The 22,500-nt window shown below is 44.1% G+C and overlaps 1 protein-coding gene across 4 annotated transcripts in view; it reads left to right on the top strand.

Annotated features, from left to right (window-relative positions):
- The window catches only part of runx1t1 (RUNX1 partner transcriptional co-repressor 1), a 110,865-nt gene that overhangs the window by 32,636 nt on the left and 55,729 nt on the right, over window positions 1-22,500 (top strand). The gene's annotated exons all lie outside the window — the stretch shown is intronic.

Raw genomic sequence — 22,500 nt, 5'->3', positions numbered from 1 at the left:
TTTTTACCTGTAAAGCTGTTACTGTTATACTTTTCAGGATTCAAATTCAGAAACAGCAACAGTAGCAGATCTATAGCGTTTCCACCTTGCGTCTATCTACCATTTACACGTAGTATATTGCACATTGCAATTCATACTTTTGAATACTTGCAGCATTTTGTAAAGCAAGCTTACTCCGGTATACTTCAACTCAAGCACAAATTTGAATGAGCGGTGTCTCTTGTAGTTGAGTAATACACAATTTAGGCCTACAATTATCATTTAAGCATTTAGCAGGTACACTCTTATCCATATACAATAAGCTAAGTTAAATATGTAACATCAAAGGCTGAGAGAGACAGTGTAGTGCCTCAGTAAACTGAAATCACAGGTAAACCAAGCACCTAGCATCAGTCTAAAACAGTATACTACCAAAATAATACTGTGTATACTTTGAAACAATACGATACCAGGTAAACATTGAACCCAAGTATCTGTCTAAATAACTAAAATAATATTATCTAAATTACATCTACACACTTTGACACAAATACGGGGGTTGAGTATTACTTTGTCCACCACGGACGCCTGTCAATAGCCAGGGGAAAACAAGAGAGGGGGCCGTAGAGACCCCGAGGAAGCTGCTAAACCCATTACACGCTCCCTGGGAGGCCAATAGTTTTCAGCTATAAGCGGATTTGTCCAACATAAGAGCGGCGCATGTCAAAATGCATTCTGTTGTATCGTTATTCATGGGATTCCTGGTGTATTCTGATACCAATGAATATGACATTAAATGATACAGAATAGCCCCCGCAGGACAGCAGGGCGGCCCACTATGTCATACAATGAGGCCAGTTCTCTCCGTTGGATGTGGAGCGATGTCATGTGATCTGCCGCAGCATGCAGGTCTGTTCTGGCATTCTATTCTGTGCGTTTCCTGGCCATGCTTTAAAGATGGAGCGCCGTTATCTTCTGTTTTGCATGTGTCTATGGAGTTAACATTACTCAACAATAGACCCCAGGTGTGGTTATAATATTCAAATATGTCTTCCCTGTGTATTTTTGGTTTCTTCCTGAAGGCTGAAAGCCTTTGAGTCAAAAGGCCCAATCGAAATAACACCATTTTATTTTCTTTATAACCCTAACCCCTCCCATAATCCCTCCCACATTATCATACAACGGAGGGTTACACTCTCTGTAACCCAGGTTCTCTGAGTGGAGAGACTGGCTCTCCACTACATATTTTCAATATGTACGGGAACTGACCCGACGGGGCAGTGTTCATGGATATCTCTTTAAGACACATCTTCTATGGTGGCCCTGCCCAGATTCCAATCAGCGGGCTATTTAAGCCCCATCTGTGCAGTGCCACTTCGATTAATTCTTGATTGACACGCATTTCGGAGCGGCTCTTTTGTGGAGAGCCAGTCTCTCCACTCAGAGAACCTGGGTTACAGAGAGTGTAACCCTCCGTTCTCTATCGTGTTCGAGACTGGCTCTCCACTACATATTTTCAATATGTACGGGAACTCTCTAAGACACACCGCGAGGAAATAAGCAGACCAGCTGCCCCTGCGGCAGCCCGAGGCAGTTTAACCTGAATTCCGTCCGAGCCTATAAGTGGTGAGCGCCATGAGTCACAGGCGCTTGCCAAAACGCTCCAAAACTTCAGTATTCATACCAAGTAAGTAATACTCGTGGCCTAGGCGCAAGACGCCACCTAGGCTCAGCTGGCCCAGCATGATGCTAGGCCAGTGACCACCGGGGTGAAGGGCTGCTCAAGCCAGCCCGTCAGATGCCCGGCCGACCTGACCGGTCAAGGTGCTGGTGACCCTACCGCTGAGTAGCACGCAGGAGCGACTCCCACAGGGGGAGCGGATGCCACCACGTTCCATCGGTAGGACAAGGTGAATGTAGACAGAGTCGCCCATGTCACTGCTGTGTAGATCTCTGTCAGAGATACACCATTCTACAGCAACCAGGGGGCTGTTGTCCCATGGGCAGAGTGTGCCCGCCTTCCAGGCGACCCTGGCACTCCTGCCTGCTTGTCCCTGTTGGATCACCCCTGTGATCCGGTGGGACAGTCCACCCTTCGACCATGGTCTACCCGAGCACTCTCTGATCAGGCCGTATGGTATAGAGTGCAGGGATTGGTGCCAGCACCACCTAACCATTGCCATGTAGGAAGCGGCAGCCTCCTTCATGCACTGATAGGGACATTCTTGTGGCTGACACTGCTAACAACAAAAATGCTGTCCTGCGAGAAGCCACCCAAGTGTCCACGCTTAATTGGCTCATGCCGCAAGGCAGACAGTACCACCTCCCGTGGGGGGGCTGCCGACCTAATGTGCGAGCACCCGGTACACCGTGGTCTCCCTCAGCCCTAAGGGGCGGAGGCACCAGCTGGCTCACTGCCAAGAGATGCCAGCCAGCAAACTAGTGCTGTGGGATCCAACAAACGGGCACCGGTCACGAGGACGTCCCACGCCAACATCCGTGGATGTACTCAAGAACGACGCAGGAGCGCAAAGTACCAACAAACTGGCCAGATGGAGATCCAGGATCACCGGAAACGACAATGGAGGGCTCGTCTGAGGACGACCTCGAGAGAGCTACAACCCATGACATGGTGGAACCTACTCAGGGGTCCACCTGAATTGACCGCCACTGTCTCGAGAGACAGCATGTGGGGGCTGGGTATCCTGAACTGTCAGGACTGAGGAGTGGGCTCGGTGTGCTGAGCACCTCTAGCCATACCCCGCCGGTTGGCCCTGGAATTGTTTGTTTACGCTCTCTGCCGTGTGGTCTGGCCGGACCGCGGCGGCAACGATCAGCGACCGTAGATGGCCTCAGAGTACGCCGACTAGGTCAGCTCCTCTGGGTTCTACCCCGCTACCCGCCGCAACGGTTTACAGCCGCGATGATCAACCAGGAGGTTCACCGACGAGGTCGGTTTCGCTCGGGGTCTCACAGCGCTTCTGCAGCCAGGGAACCCAGGCTCCACCAACGAGGTCGGCTTCGCACTTGGGACCCTTTGGCCGCACCGAGCGCCGTCTCAAGGTTTCCCCCGACGAGCAGGTTTCACCAGGGAGCGGACGCACGGACAAGACTGAGGCTTCCTCCGCGAGGCAGATTCGGCACTCAGTCTTGTTGCTGTTGTTGTTGGCTAGCTGCGCCTAGATAGCCATGACTTCGTGACTTCTCTGGATGAGAAGAGCTTTCTCTGTGGTTTCAGACCGGTAACCGGATTCTACCCCGCAGAGTCCCACCTAGGTGCATAAACGGCTCGCCGTGACACACTGTACACTGTATCGTGTGCTCTGCCCGACAGCCACAGCACGCTCTGCTGTGTCACTGAGCCCGGCTCCACCGTGAAACTACACCACGGACGCATGAGCTGACCTCGTCAGCAATACGCCCTATAGTGTGATAATGGCTGAGATTCAGGCATACTTCCTGGCAGACCCAGCATGTCATGTCTATGTTACCAAACGTCGGACAGACACAGCATGTCCTGTCTGTGACAGAACTACACCACTGTCGCGTGAGCTGACACCCCGCCAGAAATACGACAGTATAGTGCGCTATGATGACTGCCCAACATAAAGGGAAACCTTCGACTGACCCAGCACGTTCTGTTTGTGTCACTGAACCCAGATCCACAATACCGAACTACATCACCGGGGTGTAAGCTGGCGCAACACCCACAATACATGTATTCATGTACTCTTTGTATGTCTATTTCATATGGACCCCAGGGAGATTAGCTGTCGCTTTGGCATCAGCTAATGGGGATCCATTCAGTAAACCATACCCTGTATAGTGTGCTCTAATGGCCGTCTGACCCCAAGGAATTGTGTTAGTCTCACCTACAAACGAGACAACAGCTAACCCGAGAGGGCGAGTCAACGCTCGCTCCCTAAACTGCACACTGTAGTGCATTAATAGGCTGCTGACACTCGTAAGTAGTCTCGCCGAAAACTTTCACTAAATCCTTCTTTACAGACCTGTCCATACCAGGCAGGGCAGGAAAGAGGTGGAGCTATAGCCTGAGCTTAGCTCGCCCAGCTCTGCCAACCTGGGACCAGGTTCAAGGTAGTCTTTATTTGTCTCTCTTGAGAAAACATTGTCTTGGAGACAGAGTCACAGCTGTATACAATAGCATATACCCGTTCACATAAAAAATACATTTTTATGGGTCTGTCAGTGGAAACGACTGGTCTTTTGCCTCTAAAACAGGCATGGCCCCTCCAGCTTCAGCTGGAAGGAAGAGACCATTCATACAGGAGGTCCTCATACCAGGGCCCCCGCAGGGCACACACTGGTCATGGCCATCCTCTGTGGGCGTGTGAGCTCCACATGCAGCCTGAGAAATCCCTGCTATTTCCATCTCCTCTTGTCTCTATATAGATATATTCATATGTATACCTATATATTATTTATTATATGTGTACCTATATATACATATATGTATACATCTTGTATTGTACACCATATTTTAACTGTTCGGAATGTGCTCCACAGGGAGTGGGCCCATAGTAATTGCTTGAACGTGAGGGGTCATAATCTACCCTTTGCAGCTCACAATGCTGCATAACCGAATCAAGGCAACATGGTACCCTAAGACATCCCCATGACGCGGATTCTCAGTGTGCTCTCTCTTTGTTAGGACAGAGTCCCCAAATCAATGTCTACAGTTTGTTTTGTGTCACCAGCAGAGTTATGGACCTCTGGAAGAGGTTGTACATAAACTGCTCGGCCGCTCTAGCACAAAACAATCTGACATTAAGCACACTGGAGGCTTCCAAACTTTTGTATATCATACCAGTAGGCCTACAAGTCCACATGCATAGTGTGTTGTTGTAGCCATTATCCTACTTATAATAATCAATTGCATTTTTATAGCGCTTTTCCAAGTGCTCAAAGCGCTTTACAATGGTACATATATATATGCCTGTACTGTATTGTACAGACTGTACAATACATTGGTAGTGTATCAGCTTGCGTGATACACATACCTGTATGCTTGTATTGATACACACAGGTATATATATATATAAGCATATAAGTATATATTAACCAGAACCAATTCTGACAGAGTAAGCGATTTAATTGCAGCGCCTAACACGGTGGGTCATCTGGAGTTTTTGTCTCCTGATCTTTGAGCCACACCGCCCTCTTGTGAACCGTGAGGCACAGTGCAGTCTGGGCAGCCGTCCCTGACGAGCATACCTCCTACACTATGACGCTCACGTCAACCTGTCAATGAGGAAGTTGGAACACGCTGGAATTGTTTGTTTACACTCTCTGCCGTGTGGTCTGGCCCGGACCGCGGCGGCAACGATCAGCGAACGTAGATGGCCTCAGAGTACGCCGACTGGGTCAGCTCCTCTAGGTTCTACCCCGCCAATCGCCGCCGCGGTGTACAGCTGCGATGATAGACCCGGAGGTCTCACCGCTTCTGCAGCCAGGGAACCAGGGCTCCGCCAACGTGGTCGGCTTCGCACTTGGCTTTGGCCACACCGAACGCCGTTTCCTAGTTTCCCCCAACGTGGTCGGGTTTCACTAGGGAACGGACGCACGGACCGAACGCCGTCTCAAGGTTTCCCCCAACGTGGTCGGGTTTCACCAGGGAACGGACGCACGGACAAGCTGAGGCTTCCTCCACTGTCTAGCGGATTAGGCCTGCAGCTTGTTGCTGTTGTTGTTTTTTTGTGGAGCTACGCGGCGCCCCGAGAGGAGTCGTCGAGACGACCAGCTCTCTTCTTACCTAGGTAAGTGGACTGTGTGCCACGCAGCTTCATGTTCTAAATATATATATTTATATATATATATGTTGTTTAATAGTGTCAAAACTGCTGAGATACACGAAACGTCTGCTCTCGTGGAAATCAAAAAATCGAAGTGGCACTGCACAGATGGGGCTTAAATAGCCCGCTGATTGGAATCTGGGCAGGGCCACCATAGAAGATGTGTCTTAAAGAGATATCCATGAACACTGCCCCGTCGGGTCAGTTCCCGTACATATTGAAAATATGTAGTGGAGAGCCAGTCTCGAACACGATAGAGAACAACAGCTGTGGGCGAGGCTTAAGTTCAGGTGGGGGGTGGCCACATAAAAACACTTTCTGTACACTTTTTGAAAGAACACTTCCTCCTAGTATAATCATAAAACCTGATGATCATGTTTTATGGGGGAAAAATTATAGCATATTTTTTAAAGAAATATTCCTCCTAGTATAATCATAATACTTGATGATCATGTTTTAGGGGGGAAAAATCACGGCATCTTTAAGTCCAACCATTACTTTCGGTGAGAAACGTTGTATATCGTTGCTGTCGGTCAGAAACCACTTATCTCCATATTTTCTTTCGTAAATGAACGCCCTACTTGACCGTACTACAGTGTCACACAAAAGCATCAACAGTAGAAGAAGTACTTTTGCCTTTTTGAATTTGGATCCTGAAAAGTAACAGTTTTGCACATAATGAGGTTTCCACCTGACAGAGATAATATGCATGTTTCTTATTTTATTTGATACCATAACAACAGTGGCACATAAAAGCAGCAAACATACTGTAGCTGATCGTGCAACACAATGAAATTGTGCTATAGTTACAGGCAAAAACATTTCTGACTATAATAACATGCCCAAAACAACGACAATTATCCTCTGGACTGGCAGGAGAAAACCTTGCCTGCTTTAAGAGACACCATCAAGTTTCTCTAAATGTCAGGGTTGTAAATCGCTTCACCGGGTTGGCGGGTGGATTTCTTACATCATCCTTCATTGGGAGTTTGTGTTGTTTTCTTCCATTTCTTGACGGGGCTGGCGTGTTATGGCCGCGGGGGCTGAGGAGCCGAGCATTGTGGGTATGTCTGCCCTGTTGCATCAGTTCGGACGGCGGCTGAGGCCATCTCTGGTGGAAGTTTTGACATGGGAAAGAGGAGAGAGAGAGAGAGAGTTGTGACATTCCTTCATATTCCCTTCTGTCAGAAAAAGCCTGTAGAAGTGCCAGTGGGTCTGTTCATGTACTCGTCCATCTGTCTTCATGCCTGGATATTGCTGTTGTCGGGCAGAAACCTCTTATCTCCATAATTCAGAGTTGTGACACATGACAATAAACACAATGTTTTTCGCTGATCAAATAATTTGTAAGGCGAAAAAACTAAACAAAAAGTGTTCTATCCTGCCATTGTGTTTACTGTCATGATTTGTCACAACTCGAGTTGGCTCTGTCTGCGGTGTAAACGTCTTCATATAAATACTTTTTGAAAAGTCTATGAGGGAAAATGAACGGGGAATTCACTTCTGGTCCTCGGGAGGGGGCGGCACTGCGAAGCTCTATTGGAGTCATTGTGGTCACCGTCTCAGACATAAGAGTGAACATGGGGCCCGATGCTCCTGGGGAGCTCTGCCAGAAACACAGTCTGGTAGAGTCACATTATTCTCTAAACTGATCCTTGGTATTAAGCTAATGTTTTCCTTTTTCGAATATTTCTTTTTCGACACCTTATTGAAAGAATATCTTGCAAGATCCTGTCCACCACGCCCTCATCAGAAACACATACACAGACTACAAGACACCGTTGTACTGTAGCACTGCAGGGTTCCGTTCCCCTGACTCTCAGGGACACGGGTATAGTTCAAACATGTTTATTGTAGAGAGATGTTTACGAGCCAGAGCAGACGGAATTGCTATCATGACCGAGGCGCTCTCCATCAACTAGATCGATACACAATAGGTGTGCAGTCGAACCCAGCTCAAGAGTCCAATTAGATTTGGATTCAAGCCAGGTGTGACTGCTTAAATCAGCCACCACAACCACGGTACTGTAAACATCAAACCTAACATCTTTCGACATAGCATAGCAAATAAGACAAACAAGTAACGGCCTTGATGTTGACAATGAATCAGTCTTTCTGATACATTGCAGTGCTTTGTTCAGATTTGTAAACGGAACATTCTGTTGTGTGACAAAGGGCTAAATTTGTCCCCGTGACAAAATCTGAACGGTGGCAAATAAAGCCTGTGTCTGCGTCTCAACATCTGTCTCTCTGTATCTTCTCTGCTCCTCTCCACCTCGCTGTTCTCCACTCTCCAGCACTGGTCTCTGCAACAATTACTCATTGCAGCTGTCATTGTTTTCATGTGACGATTAGTTAGTCAGTTCATTCTTTCACAATTAACAGCAACCAATATCAGCTTTGTATAAGCGTTGTATAGCTTGCATTTGTTGCTTAGTTTCATGCCGTCGATTCACATGAGCACGACAACGGCCCACGACTATAAGTATAACTGAGGTTTACGTGTTTCAGAATTTCTCTTCCTTAATCTCATCTCATCTGATCCATCTGTCCTTTCTGTCTAGCCGTCTCTCTGTCTCTCTGCGTGCTCCACCCCCTGTGTGGTGGTGGCAGCGCTGTAGAAACACAGCAGCCTCATTACAAACAAGAAAAATCCATTTGGAGAGTCTGGCTGCCGCTTGCTCGCTCTGCCGCGGTGGCCCCGCGTGAACCCTCTGGAGTCTCTGGGAGCAGCCATTGCCCACATCCCTCTGACCGTTCTGTTCTGTCCTGTTCTGTTCTGTTCTGTTCTGTCCTGTCCTGTCCTGTCCTGTCCTGTCCTGTCCTGTCCTGTCCTGTCCTGTCCTGTCCTGTCCTGTCCTGTCCTGTCCTGTCCTGTCCTCTCCTCTCCTCTCCTCTCCTCTCCTCTCCTCTCCTCTCCTCAAGGGGATGACAGAGTTCACATCGACCATGAAAACAATTACAACAATGGTGAACGATATAGTTATAGTTTTCATACAATGCTCACTGCAAGCAGTACGCTGGAAACAGAGAGAGAGAGAGAGAGAGAGAGAGAGAGAGAGAGAGAGAGAGACGGAGAGAGGACATTAAGTGTTTGAGCCATCGGGCAGACAAGACTTCATCAGTTTTGTCCAAGCGTTGCTTTGACCCTGAACTAAAGTTGGAATGGCCTCCGTTTAAAGGAAATGGCCTGGATGCAAGCCCTGTATTGACCCTCTCTATATCTCCCTCTTGTCCTCTTGTCTCTCTGTCCATTTGTCATTCTCCCCTGGCCGTCTCTTGTCGGGCAGAAACCTCTTATCTCCGTCTTTCATACTGTAATTTTGTTGCGTAAATTAATGCCCCACTTCATCATACAAGAGTGTCACCCAAAAAGTAGCGAAAATAGCCGATCTGCAAGCTCACAACGCAATTTTTACATGTTTTGTCTTCTAAATGTTTTGTCTCCTAAAATGTATACTAATAAAGGAAAGCTTTTGGACATACAAGGTTTCCACACTACAGCGACAATATGTCTGAGTTCTCACTCCTTGTTAGCTTGCAGGCATCTGAACACATGCTCGCTCTCTCTCTCTCTCTCTCTCTCTCTCTCTCTCTCTCTCTCTCTCTCTCTCACACACACACTATCACACACGCACACACACACCGGCACTATGCATGAAATCTGTCAGTGCTATAGACAAACAGAGAAACAAACCAATTCCCCCCTCAGTCCTCCAGTTAATGGTGTTTACCTGTCTTTCTGTGCGTGCGTGCGTGCGTGCGTGCGTGTTAGCTGTGTGTTTGTTTGTCTACCGCTAAACAACAGACGTGTCTCTGCCAGCTCTCAGAACAGTCTGGGCACCCTAGAGGTGCGACAACACATGCTCTAAGCACGCACACACACACACACACACACACACACACACACACACACACACACACACACACACACACACACACACTGGGCTTACATAAGCAGATGGGGTGAAGCAGTGGATTTAGCTCATTCAATAAGCAGTAGTTTAGGTGTCTTATAGTATCTTGTTGTTAATTAGTTAAGTCTTTTCGATCTGATAGCTCGGTGCCAGCTATAGAGGCCCCTGCCATGCCTGTATGCACGCATGCGCCAAATCGATGCCCGTCTGCCTCCCCTTTGAACCGGCTGTAAACAATCCTGTGGCATTGTACTGCCAATTACGCTTCATTTATAGTCCGCTGCTCGCTGGTGGTGTGCTTCAAAAGGGCACTCGGGGACGGGCGGAGCGCCTGGTTCCCTTGTGCCAGTGGCTAAAACGTTAGAGTATGGAAGAGTCCCAGGGGCGGGCGGTTCTTTTTGCCGCGGGACCCCACGCCTTAAGGCCCAGGAGGGGTGCTTAAGGGTGGGCACTCGGGGACCGGCGGAGCGCCTGGTTCCTTGTGGCCAGTGGCTAAAACGTTAGAGTATGGAAGAGTCCCAGGGGCGGGCGGTTCTTTTGGCCGCGGCAGCCCGGCCGTCTGTCACAAACGTCCTATCGCTCCATGTTTTAACTTCTTGTGTTTCTTCGTAGATTAACGTCCTGTCATACAGCGTCACAAACTTATCAAAAGTAGCAGATCTTCAAGCTTTACATGAGCCGGTTTAGAGCTTGTGGATCAGCCACGTTTGCTGTTTTTGAATTTGAATACTGAATAGCAACAGTTGTATGAGGCGATTGTAGCGAGCGATCCGCAAATTGCACAGCAAACTGAAAATAGCACGTCTACAAGCTACTGTATACGAGCCTCATATAGCAAGTGATCCATCATCCAATAGTATAGACATAGACATTAGTTTATAGATATATGTAGATAAGAGGTTTGTGCCCGACAACGACAATTTGACTACTGTATGTATAAGACTTTTTACACTCTCCGTTGACGGACTTTAGAATTCATGTATCCCGCTTCTGTTTCTGGCTGAACAGCCACCATCGCCATCTCTACACCACGACTAAACAGCAGCACGTAATAATAACATTAGCAAAACACAGAAGTCATCTCTACACCACGACTAAACAGCAGCACGTAATAATAACATTAGCTAAACACAGAAGTCATCTCTACACCACGACTAAACAGCAGCACGTAATAATAACATTAGCAAAACACAGAAGTCAACAGAAGACTGGATTGCCAAAGCCGGGGCCCCATCTATCCAGCCAGCAATAACAAAAGGCTTTTGACGGTTTTCTCTGAGAACTGTTTACCTCGTTCCCGCACGTTTGTTAAAAACCTGTAATTTTACCTTTTTTGGCTCGACAAGACGTCATATACACCGCCGTCTGGGCGTTTCAGCCAACCGCTCCGTTTTCATTCATGTGGTGGAATCCTGGCCTGGTGACAACATAACATAACTGGATATGTGATAATATTTATCAAACAATAAAAATGTGTAAGCCCTGGCGGGTTCGAGGGGCCCCGATGAGAGCTCTGTTTAACGTTTCAACTCTTTTCGACACCCTGTGTGTGTGTGTGTGTGTGTGTGTGTGTGTGTGTGTGTGTGTGTCGGCTACGTCCCAAATCAAATTCCCAGACACCTCTCTCCCAACCTTCCCTGTCTCCTGCCTCCTATTCCACACCCCCCACCCCCACCTCCTCATATACTTCAGTTTACTGGGCTCATTCAAAAAGCAGCCGTGACTGTCGCAGGTTAATATAGGGGCTTAAATTCAAGACGGGAGGAATAAAAGGGGCTTTCTTAAATGGCGGGCCGGCCGCGTTAACAAAACCCAACGCTCAAACAATGCTGAAGGGGATGACCGTCTGCTAAGGGGATTTGAATGGAGAGTCAAGGCGGTGTGTGTGTGTGTGTGTGTGTGTGTGTGTGTGTGTGTGTGTGTGTGTGTGTGTGTGTGTGTGTGTGTGTGTGTGTGTGTGTGTGTGTGTGTGTGTGTGTGTGTGTGTGTGTGTGTGTGTATATGCGTGCGTGCGTGTCTCGGGGTGATGAAGGGGGCCCGCTTCTAAGAGAAGAAATGAGAGTGACTTTTTTGTGGTAGACTTGATAAGCTGAATGGCGTTTATAGAGGGTGCCAGACTCAATGATGAGTCAATGAGGTGAACCTGAATGGCTGGGCGGGGGTCATAGGGACACAATGACACGTCTCTCTCTCTCTCTCTCTCTCACGCTTAATCTCTCGATTCAGTTCACAAGGGCCTTATACTGGCATAGGAACCTTGTGTCTGTTTTCCACCAAAGCGTGTGTGAAATAATAACTTAAAGTAAAATCTAAATGTTTTTGTGCGTATTATTAGACAAGTGTGTCTGCTCATTTCTTGACTGGACTTCTCCCTCCTGATTGGATAACATTGGTATCGCGACCTGAAATGTGCATTTTCTGTTCAATCCATTCTGTTTGATCCATTCACTGAGCGCCGCGCTACGAGCTTGTAGATCTGCTATTTTTGGAGAAAAAAATCTTTCAGAGCGAACTTTTTTTTTACTTAAATCTTTGCTTCTGGGTGTCCCTGGAACAACATATTTTCATGCACTGCTCTAGCGGCAGGAAAATATATATTGTGGCGAGAAGCGGTCCGTTATTGAGGCTGTGGCAGTTTGTTGATGGCTTTGGGGACACACCGGACGGCAGGGCAGAGTAATGGAGAGAATAAACGGAGCCGGGAGGGAGGAGAGATGTTTGTCATTGAGGACGTGCGTTGTGTTGGAGAGAGGAATTAAATGTCACTGTGCGTTCTTCACAATCGTGATTTGGAAACACATTCGGATATCAGAATGGAGGAGGTTGTTCTGCATGCAGGCTACTCTTGTCCGTCGTGACCTGACTTTCATGTACGTAGACAGACTTCAAATGATAAAAATAAATGCAGTTTACAGCTATACAACCCAGCCTGAAAGGTTTTCTAGGCTATATATATTGCCTAGTGACGACTGACGAGTTGGGGTAAAAGCAAGCAAGCAGGGATTTTCAACATTTTATAGCCCAAGGACCCCTGAGAGAGAGATAAAGCAGGGACCCCCACTATATACTGTATGCAATTGTTTGCAGATTAAACATTTTCATAGATAACTTCATAGACTTGTTTAACAGCACAGTCATCTTGGATTGTTAATGTGTATTTTCAGACATTTAACTTCCCTAAGTCATAAACTTTCACTCTTTTCCCTCTACACCTCTTGGCCTGAAAATAGTTCACAACGCCAACGACAAAGCTCACAACGCCTTGCGGTGTGAGGAGTGAGCTTGTAGATATGCTATTTCCGGCTAAAGTTCTCCTGAGAATTGGCATGTTGGTTTGAAGTGGTTAATGTAAAAAATAATAACTGTAGTAACTCTGAGCACCTCCATAGGGGTCCCGGACCCCCTGTTGAAGACCTCTGGCTGGGTTAATGTGTCCGTTACAACATGCAGAGATGTTGTTTAGACACTTAGCTTGTTCCTCCTCCGGGCTACCTTTGAACGTGGCGCTAACAGAGGTTGTGTATGTTCACAGTGTGTGAAGTCTGAACTCAACCCCAGGCAAGACTTAAGCCTAAGCCTCACTTTATACGTTTGCCATATTGCGGTGTCGCTCGCAATGAGCAAAGCAAGCAAAACAAAGATAGCAGATCTACAAAACGTGTGAGTTGAATACGTGCGAGACGGAAATAGCAGAGCTACCAGCTCATAGCATGTGACATCTCTGTTTACTGCACTGCTGACCTGCTTTTAGCATCGCTTCCGTTCCCATTCTCCCGTTTCTGAAATATATATATTTAACCCTCTTTTTCACTTCTTTCATTTATTTATTTATTTCCATTTCATTTTCTCTCCGAAGGAAAAAAAAATGAATTCAACCTGCGGTTCCGCCCTCTTCCATCTCTCCGGCTCGCACCGGTTTAAAAAAAAATAATCCTTTGTTCCCTCCGCTGGAAGTGGTGTGAAACACGTTTAGGAAGGGAGGCATGTTTTTCAATCCTCTCAGCACTCTGCCCTCTGAGCCTGTGAGCCAAAGCTGTGAGGGTGACAGCAGGAGACAGACAGTAGGAAAGCTGTGAGGGAGACAGCGAATAGGAGAGACAAACAGTAGGAAAGATGTGAGGGAGACAGCGTAGGAGAGACAGACACACTGTAACGAATAGGATGTAGAAATTACAGTTAGTTAATGGCAAAAAAGTTGCCAATTAATTAGTGTAGAATTACTTATAGTTACTGTAAAAAACAATTACAGTAAAGTACTGTATACATGTTTACAGGTTTTAACTGTAAAAATTTTTTTACAGTAAACTACTGTATACCCTTTTTACAGTTTGTTACTGTATATGCATTACTTTTGGTTATTGTAAAACAACAGCAATTAATTGTAAACCAATTTACAACATTATATTGTATTCTTTGAAATTACAGCTATTTACTGGCAACTTTTGTTGCCAATAAATAATTGTAAACCAATTTACTTTTGGTTATTGTAAAACAACAGCAATTAATTGTAAACCAATTTACAACATTATATTGTATTTTTTTTTAATTACAGTTATTTACTGGCAACTTTTGTTGCCAATAAATAACTGTAAATACTTCAACACAGTATGTTGCTGTAGAAAGTTTTTTACAGGTTATTTTACATGCAATTAGTGTTTAATCCAATTTATCAACATTGCATTAAATTCTCTTCAACCATTACATAAAACCCAGAGTCTGATATGCAATAAAACATTTATTAAAACTTTACATTACAAGGTCACATCTCCCATTTTTTTCCATCCCCTAAAACAAACAATATAAAGTGCAAACTTTAAAAACATTTAAAAACAGCGATTCTGAACCTTTGGGCCTGGTCCCACTGATGGGCGGTCACTGATGTTTTGCCAATTACCGGTACGTGGCCACGTACCGGTAATTGGCAAAACACTAGGATTGTATTGATAATAATTAGAAAAATCTTAACAAATTTGAGGGGGGCCTGACCCAGAAAGTTTGAGAACCACTTATATTTAAAGGTTTAAAACATGAAAAAAATTATAATAATCTTGTTCCCCGACAAGATGATAACGTACATATAATGTACGATAATGTACACATTTTTTTACATCCATGATGTACCTCCAAACAATATGTAATTTGTCATCGTTTCCAATTCAGTGTTGCATCATCAGTCTAGTTTCCCTGTTCTACCAGAGGTGAATGAACAAAGAAGCTTGGCTAAACAAAAATGCCACTACTGTGATCAGTGTGGTAAACTTCCCTAAAATGTCTAGACTTAAAACACACCAGAGAATTCACACTGGCGAGAAACCCTATGGATGTTATCAGTGGACAACACTTCTCTCAAATGTCAATCCTTAAATGCCTCACCGATTTAAAACTTGAACCGTCAGAGCCAATAATCAAGCCAGCAGCAGCTGATCTAGATCCAGACACAGCTTTGACAGTGCCGTTAGCCACTGCCACTGCTTGTGGACTGGCACCCACAATCTAGGTCACACACTACTAGCCAGACTAGCTGAAAAACAAGAAAAAATAACATTTTGTTCCCTGACAAGAAGAAAATGTACAACATTGCAGAACCATGCAAGTGTGAGAACACCGTGCAAAGCCAATTTGATCTGACTGAAATATAATCCAACATTAAAGTCTCTGCAGAGGTCAAAGTGCAAACCTGACAAAAATAAACAGAAATTCAAATCCCTGCAGAGATAAAAGTGCAAAAAAGTCCAAAAAGGGGAACAGGCCTGGAAAACAAAAAATGCCTGGAAAAGGCATGGAACCAAACAAATTGAGGTAGACTCTTTAAAAACTCACAAGGGCAAGGCAAACAAGTCCGTTGAGGAGATGGCAGATGTCAAGTCAAATCAGGCAGTAGGTCAAAACCAGCAGGTATCCATGGAACTCATCGTTGGAACTCAACAACATCTGACAGGGCAAGGGAAAAAAAGAACAATATAAGTATTTGCTACTATTTCAGGTATCTACAGGGCTGAGGTTTGTGGACAGTTGTGTGAATTGGTGGGGCAGGTGAAAATGAAACGTGTGGACAGAAGATGACAGGTGTGGAGAGGCGAGGGGCAATAAAATGGCCTTGGGAGTAGTGACATCCAGAAACTGCCCTGTGATCCTCAGTTGACTTTCCCTTTTCTGCACAATGCCCAAGGTTTTGCACACGGTCTACTTACAAAGGACATACAGTTGGCACAAGAAATGACATCCAAAGAAGAAAATAAGTGGTCCTGGCTGCACACCCTATTAACTTACCAACAGTGTTAGGCAATATTATACTTGGAATCAAGAGTAATATCTTATATTACTTTTGTCCCCCCCACCCCCAAAAAAGGGATCGTACAACACAATCCGTTTAGTCAGCTTTTGTTGGAACTGAATCAAATTGTTTTGAATAATAATAAGAAGAGTCACCAATCAGCCAAAAAGGCTATAAAGCAGCAATCTCTCTTGACCTTTTAAATGAAATGTTTTCAAACGGTAAGGCCAACAAATCCTCCAGAGTAATATGTGCCATTTTTTTTTCCAAAGTAATAATGGTATATTATTGTTTTGGCAGAGTAATACAGTACTCATTACTGGGTAAAGTGATAATATTACAGTAATATATTAGTAACTTGTTACTGCCCAACACTGCTTACTAAAGAAGTATTTTAAGAAAAATGTTTCGGTTGACTATGAAGGTCAGCTAATCAAAATGTTCTTAAAAACATTCTGGACCACATTTTTCCCCCCACTTCTGAACTCTGAATAAAATCAGAGCCTGGGATAGAGATCTAAAAACAAATAATACAACTCTACTGCTTTATATGTATAAAATATGACATAAGATAGCAAAGCAACATATTAAGATTCATATAGTGGGGAGAGAATGGTCCAAATTCTTTGCACATGACTTACACTTAAAGCCAAGTGAAGTCCTGCAATCGCTTCAGGAGGGAGGAGACAGGAGGACAGACCGAATTGTTCCTCTTCTCCCTCACCTTCCCACTTTTCTGGCTGAGCAGCTTCGTTGTTTTGGTGCCACTGCCATTGGTTGGGTTGATCCCAACGAAACACCTGCAATTACAAATCACACACACACTTTATGAAAAATGTGCACTCACAGAGCTCTACAAGAGAGCAGATCTTTCGAGTTACACAAGATAGTTCTACTTCAAGCTGAAAGTTACCTTTGGATGAATTCCAGGATGTAACAGGGGTGCTCTTGGTACACCAGGTTGAAATTGTAATAAGCAGAAAATAAAGTTGCAATTCCAGCCAGGAAGTTTGTTTGTGGAGCCACAACGACCCGACCCTCCATGCTCAGCATCCATTGGGTAGAACTTCACCTAAACATAGACACATGGTTTGCATTTTAATAGTTAATAGTTTCTGCTGCTTTCCACATAACAATTAGACTGTAAAACATGACCTCCATATTTATCTGCAATGCTTTTAAAAGTGTATACACTACCTAAGATAATTAGACGTAGTGTGTCGGGAAGCTTCAATGTCCTTTCCACATCTGCTGCTGTTGCCAACACCTAAACGACAGAAACACAAATTACAAATATTTAGTCATTGCACCCGACCTCAACAGTTGAAGAGTACAGTTTACAGGTGTACAAGAGTAATATCATCTTTTTTACAACCAACCCACACATTTTGCATAAAATGGTATGAAGAGTAAGAAAAAAACGACTACTAAAAGTACAAATGAAAGTAAAATGAATACCAAAACAATAATAATATTGGGGTCCCGATTTTGATGGAGCACTAGTCATGTCTATGGATATTTAATGATGTAAAAAAAAAAAGAAAACTCAAAATCATGTGGCAGCCAAGTTGTGATATGTTTGTGCTATGATTTATAACAGCGACTACAGCTATAGATACTAGACCACACTTACAAACATGTCCAGATCTTAGATAGATGAATGTATGACCTGTATGAGCGGCTCTTACAGCTAGTTGAGATGCTAGGATTTCATAGCCATTACCAAATGTTTGTTTCTCTCCTGGTAGGAGATCAGCAAAGCTGCTGCAATGTTGCTTTACAATCCTCTTGGCCACTATATCACAATGAGATTTTTTGGGATTCTCAGTCAGCCTCATATCATCAACGTTAATTCGTACCTTTCTGTCTTTATCGGATGCACAACATCTGTTTGCAATGGCAGTTGTGATACCAATAGGCATTCTGTGCCAAGGAACACAGAAGTTCTCAATCCAGTCATCTAAATGGACAGTCATTCTGGAGCTATTGCCACTGGCCCGACATGGCGTGCTGGAGGGTGAAAACGTAGCGATACTGTCCGAGCTGGGTTCTACAGGAATCAGTGTCATTGTCACTCGCTCTAAAAAAAAAAGGGGGGGGGGGGGTTGGAACAGCTCAATAACTGCAAATAATAAAATCCTACCAGTTCAGTAAAATTAGCAACAAATGTGCATTAATGAATAACATATATACATTATGTGTCATGTACATAGCTTTACATTTTATGAAATTAGCATTTTTTGTTTGACATATTTCATAAACAAGACTAAGACATACCTTCAATTTTCCATGCATTGAGAAGCTTCCTACATTGACCAGGAGGGACTCCAGTTTATCCTCTGGTAGGCTAGGCAATACTGCTACCACAGCTTCCTTAATCTCTTCCTCAGGTGTCGCCATGTCAGTATCTGGGAGAGAGGGAGGATACATGTTAGTATCTGGGAGAGAGTGATGCAATATAATCACTTTTGTCCCATTGAGATCGTAACGCATTAGTGGATGATAATCAAGGAGGTCTTCTTGATTAACACACGTGTAGTTTGTATCCTGTTCTACTTCGGTCAGATTGTGAATACCCAAATCAGCCATCGCCACAGCCCGCTGCCTCTGTACAACAAAGTAGACAAAATCACTATGATAGATTTATAGTTAATCTCACCCATGTGAAGGCCCTCATCATCTTGTCCTAGACCTATAACAACATGCATTTATTTTTTGTACTTTGTGCCTTTGAAAGTGACAGCTAAAAAGGGCAGTTTGGGTCATTACTGTGAAGTCTCATATGACGTGTAAAACCTGCTATACTTTTACTCTCATAGCCACAACGTTTACAGAGATACATTTCTGCTGGGCTCTGGTTTCACCTGAAAAATAGGTATTTTCACTCTTCTTCTCGTGTCAGGTCTTGGCACTGATGATCACTGCTCACTAGTCACTGCCAGCCAGGTGTTTTCTGTCAGCATCTGTAATAGTAGAAACATTATTATGTTGTGCATTACCTGCTTTTTAGTTACTCTACGCAAAACAATACAAACAAAGGCTTATGGCTTAACAAATCTGATTGCACACAAAAATCTGCAATGTTAATTTAATATATAACTTAACTGTACTGTAGGTACATTATTCACAGATAAAATAATTGCAGTCAAAACAAAATACCTGCCAATCATTCACTACATGGAGATTAATATTACAGTTTCCCTGTTATGAATAAGTATGTGCTAATTGCACATTCAACACAAACAAGAAACAAATGGGTTCATATTAAAGATAGCTGAGCACATGTTCAATTTCTAGCCTAAAACATCATTCATGACTTGGCCCACATTCAACACAAATGGCTTTTTTCATTAAATAAACTTGTGGATATAAAGTGGTTAACAGTGATGATACTGTAGTTAAGTAGAGCTACAGTGCATCACTTTCATTTGCAATACAAAAACGACAGTATTGTATGACTGGCTGGGACAACAAAGAAAAAGAAGCAAGAAAAAACGGAAAATAGGCGAATTTTAATGGTGGTTTTTGGATATTATCTCTGGAATGGAAAGTCCAATCGACTCAGTTTAAAATTAGTTGGATACGTGACTTTGTTGACTCCATAAAATAATTCAACTTACCAACTTGTCAGTAGATAGAAGCACGAAAGCACCCAGTGTAATCCCAGTTGCAGCAGCCCAGCACAGCAGTTGCACAGACGTTTTGTTTCCTCTCTGTTCAAAATGAATAAGCTCCGCCTTGTGTGTGATGCAACCGGATGCAGTCATATCTTGATGCAGTAATTCAATGTAGGAACTACAATGAAAGTAGTTCACTACATTATTTAAATGTAGAACCTACAGTGAAATAGTCTAGAGAGTGTAGGCATTTCTAGGAAATGTGGGCACTTAAAGGGGAATGCCACTCATTTTCAACATTTTACTATGTCATTAATATACCTTACAGTTGTTATGAAGCACATCTCAGTGACAATCACAATGATGTACTTTATAATTTTATTGATTTTTTTAGACCTCCAGTTCTAGCCAGGCAACACAGAATGGGCCGGGGTGGGGGTTTTCTTTATTAGGCTATTTCCACACAACAACTCATAGTAAAATGTTGAAAATGATCTGGGCACCCCAATATAAAATTTGCTATTTTGGCCAAATGTAAAACATATAGGCCTATACTGTATATATTTTGAAAATGATTTAAAGTATACAGAATATACGCAGACAGGCAGACAGGCAGGCAGACAGACAGGCAGGCAGACAGACAGACAGACAGGCAGGCAGGCAGGCAGACAGACAGACAGACAGACAGACAGACAGACAGACAGGCAGGCAGGCAGACAGACAGACAGACAGACAGACAGACAGACAGAGAGGCAGGCAGGCAGACAGACAGACAGACAGACAGGCAGGCAGGCAGGCAGGCAGACAGGTTGACCTTTGAAAACTCTGATTGCGGCCTTGCATTAAAAATCAATAAAATATTTAAAAAAAATCCTTTCTTTACAAAAGAGACTATTTCTGAATGTTTGAATCATGCCGAATCCAATGAAAGTGGTGTCGTAGCTCTACGGCACTCCTAACTTGCCACCAAATCAAAAGAGACACGTTTTTTCAGCCCCAAAAGCTCAAATAATGTATTTATTTTCCAAACACCACTTCTTCTAACTCACTTTTTCATGCTGGATTCAATGGAATTGGTCCCGTTGAAAGAAAATGTTTCGTTATTTGTCTAACCTCTTTAAGGCTTCTAAGTCAAAAACCGTTTGATATTACGGGCCCATCTTTTAGTATGTTATATAGCTTGTCAGGACGAACAATCTGATATGTGTTTCCTGGCACACAGACTTACGGTTCTCTTAATTGGCTAGTTAATTGGTTAGTTTTCAACGCGCGATAGCTCGAGAACGATAGGTCCGTCAGCCAAGTAATTGACATGGGCGTGTTCAGCTTTCCGAGATCTACGCTCTGATATGTCCGTTATTCTCGTGCGACCCCCGTAGCAAGATTTCTCCAACTCTGATCTGTAATCCGGAAGCCTTATAGACCCAGTGAACCTTACTGTGTATTGACTGGTGAAATGCTAAACCTAAATTTGAGAACCACACATCCGTGCGCAGGGAGACACATATCAGCGCGTTCGTCTTATCGATAGCTATGCGTGGATGCAAAGCACTTCCATTTTCGACCTTTGTGGGAGGAGCTATCGCGCGTCAAAGTCTAACTCTAGGGTTAGGAACCACACGACCGTGTGTGGCGAAACACATATCAGATTGTTCGTCCTGACAAGCTATATAACATACTAAAAGATGGGCCCGTAATATCGAACGGTTTTTGACTTAGAAGCCTTAAAGAGGTTAGACAAATAACGAAACATTTTCAAACATTTTCAACACTTTCATTGGATTCGGCATGCTTTAAACATTCAGAAATAGTCTCTTTTGTAAAGAAAGGATTTTTTTTTAATATTTTATAGATTTTTAGAAGCGGAGGCCTCAAATGAATTTGTCTTTGGTTATACAATGCATACATGTATTGCAATTACATTTAAATATTGTAAAATGACAGAACAATAGGTTACTGTACATCTATTGTAGAAATTACAGAAATCGGTTGTAAAGCTACGTTATACAATAAGAACACAACTGACTGTAATCTTTACAATAAGTTACTGTGGGAAAATGCAATAAGTTTCTGTAATGATTATTTTCCCATAATGCATTGCAAAATACAGTTAAACATTGTAAAATGACCCAACAATAAGTTACTGTACATTTTTATTGTAGAATTTACACCAATTCGATACAGTGCAGTAGGAAAGCTGTGAGGAGGATAGCATATAGGAGAGACAGACAGTAGGAAAGCTGTGAGGAGGATAGCATATAGGAGAGACAGACAGTAGGAAAGCTGTGAGGGAGACAGTGAATAGGAGATACAAACAGTAGGAAAGCTGTGAGGGAGATAGCATATAGGATAGACAGACAGTTGGAAAGCTGTGAGGGAGACAGTGAATAGGAGATACAAACAGTAGGAATGCTGTGAGGGAGATAGCATATAGGATAGACAGACAGTAGGAAAGCTGTGAGGGAGACAGCGTAGGAAAGACAGACAGTAGGAAAGCTGTGAGGGAGACAGCGAATAGGAGAGACAGACAGTAGGAATGCTGTGAGGGAGACAGTGAATAGGAGAGACAGACAGTAGGAATGCTGTGAGGGAGACAGCGTGAGACAGACAGTAGGAAAGCTGTGAGGGAGATAGCATATAGGAGAGACAAACAGTAGGAAAGGCCAGATGGAGACAGCAAATAGGAGAGACAAACAGTAGGAAAGGCCAGATGGAGACAGCGAGAGACAGAGGGAACTGTGATATGTTTTGACTGGAATAACTTGGTGTACTTCTATCCATAGAGTGAGTCATCCACAAGTACATCTCTACACACTGTAGAGATGGTGTGGGTGTACTAACGATGAGGATGACGAGAGAAATGGTGGAAGGAGAGTGTGTGCGTGTGTCTGCGTGTGTCT

Source organism: Protomyctophum bolini (assembly GCF_963924005.1).
Source record: "Protomyctophum bolini genome assembly, chromosome: 17".
Classification (NCBI taxonomy): domain Eukaryota; kingdom Metazoa; phylum Chordata; class Actinopteri; order Myctophiformes; family Myctophidae; genus Protomyctophum; species Protomyctophum bolini.
Note: the sequence above shows the minus strand (reverse complement) of the source record. Positions and strands in the feature narration are given on the sequence as shown.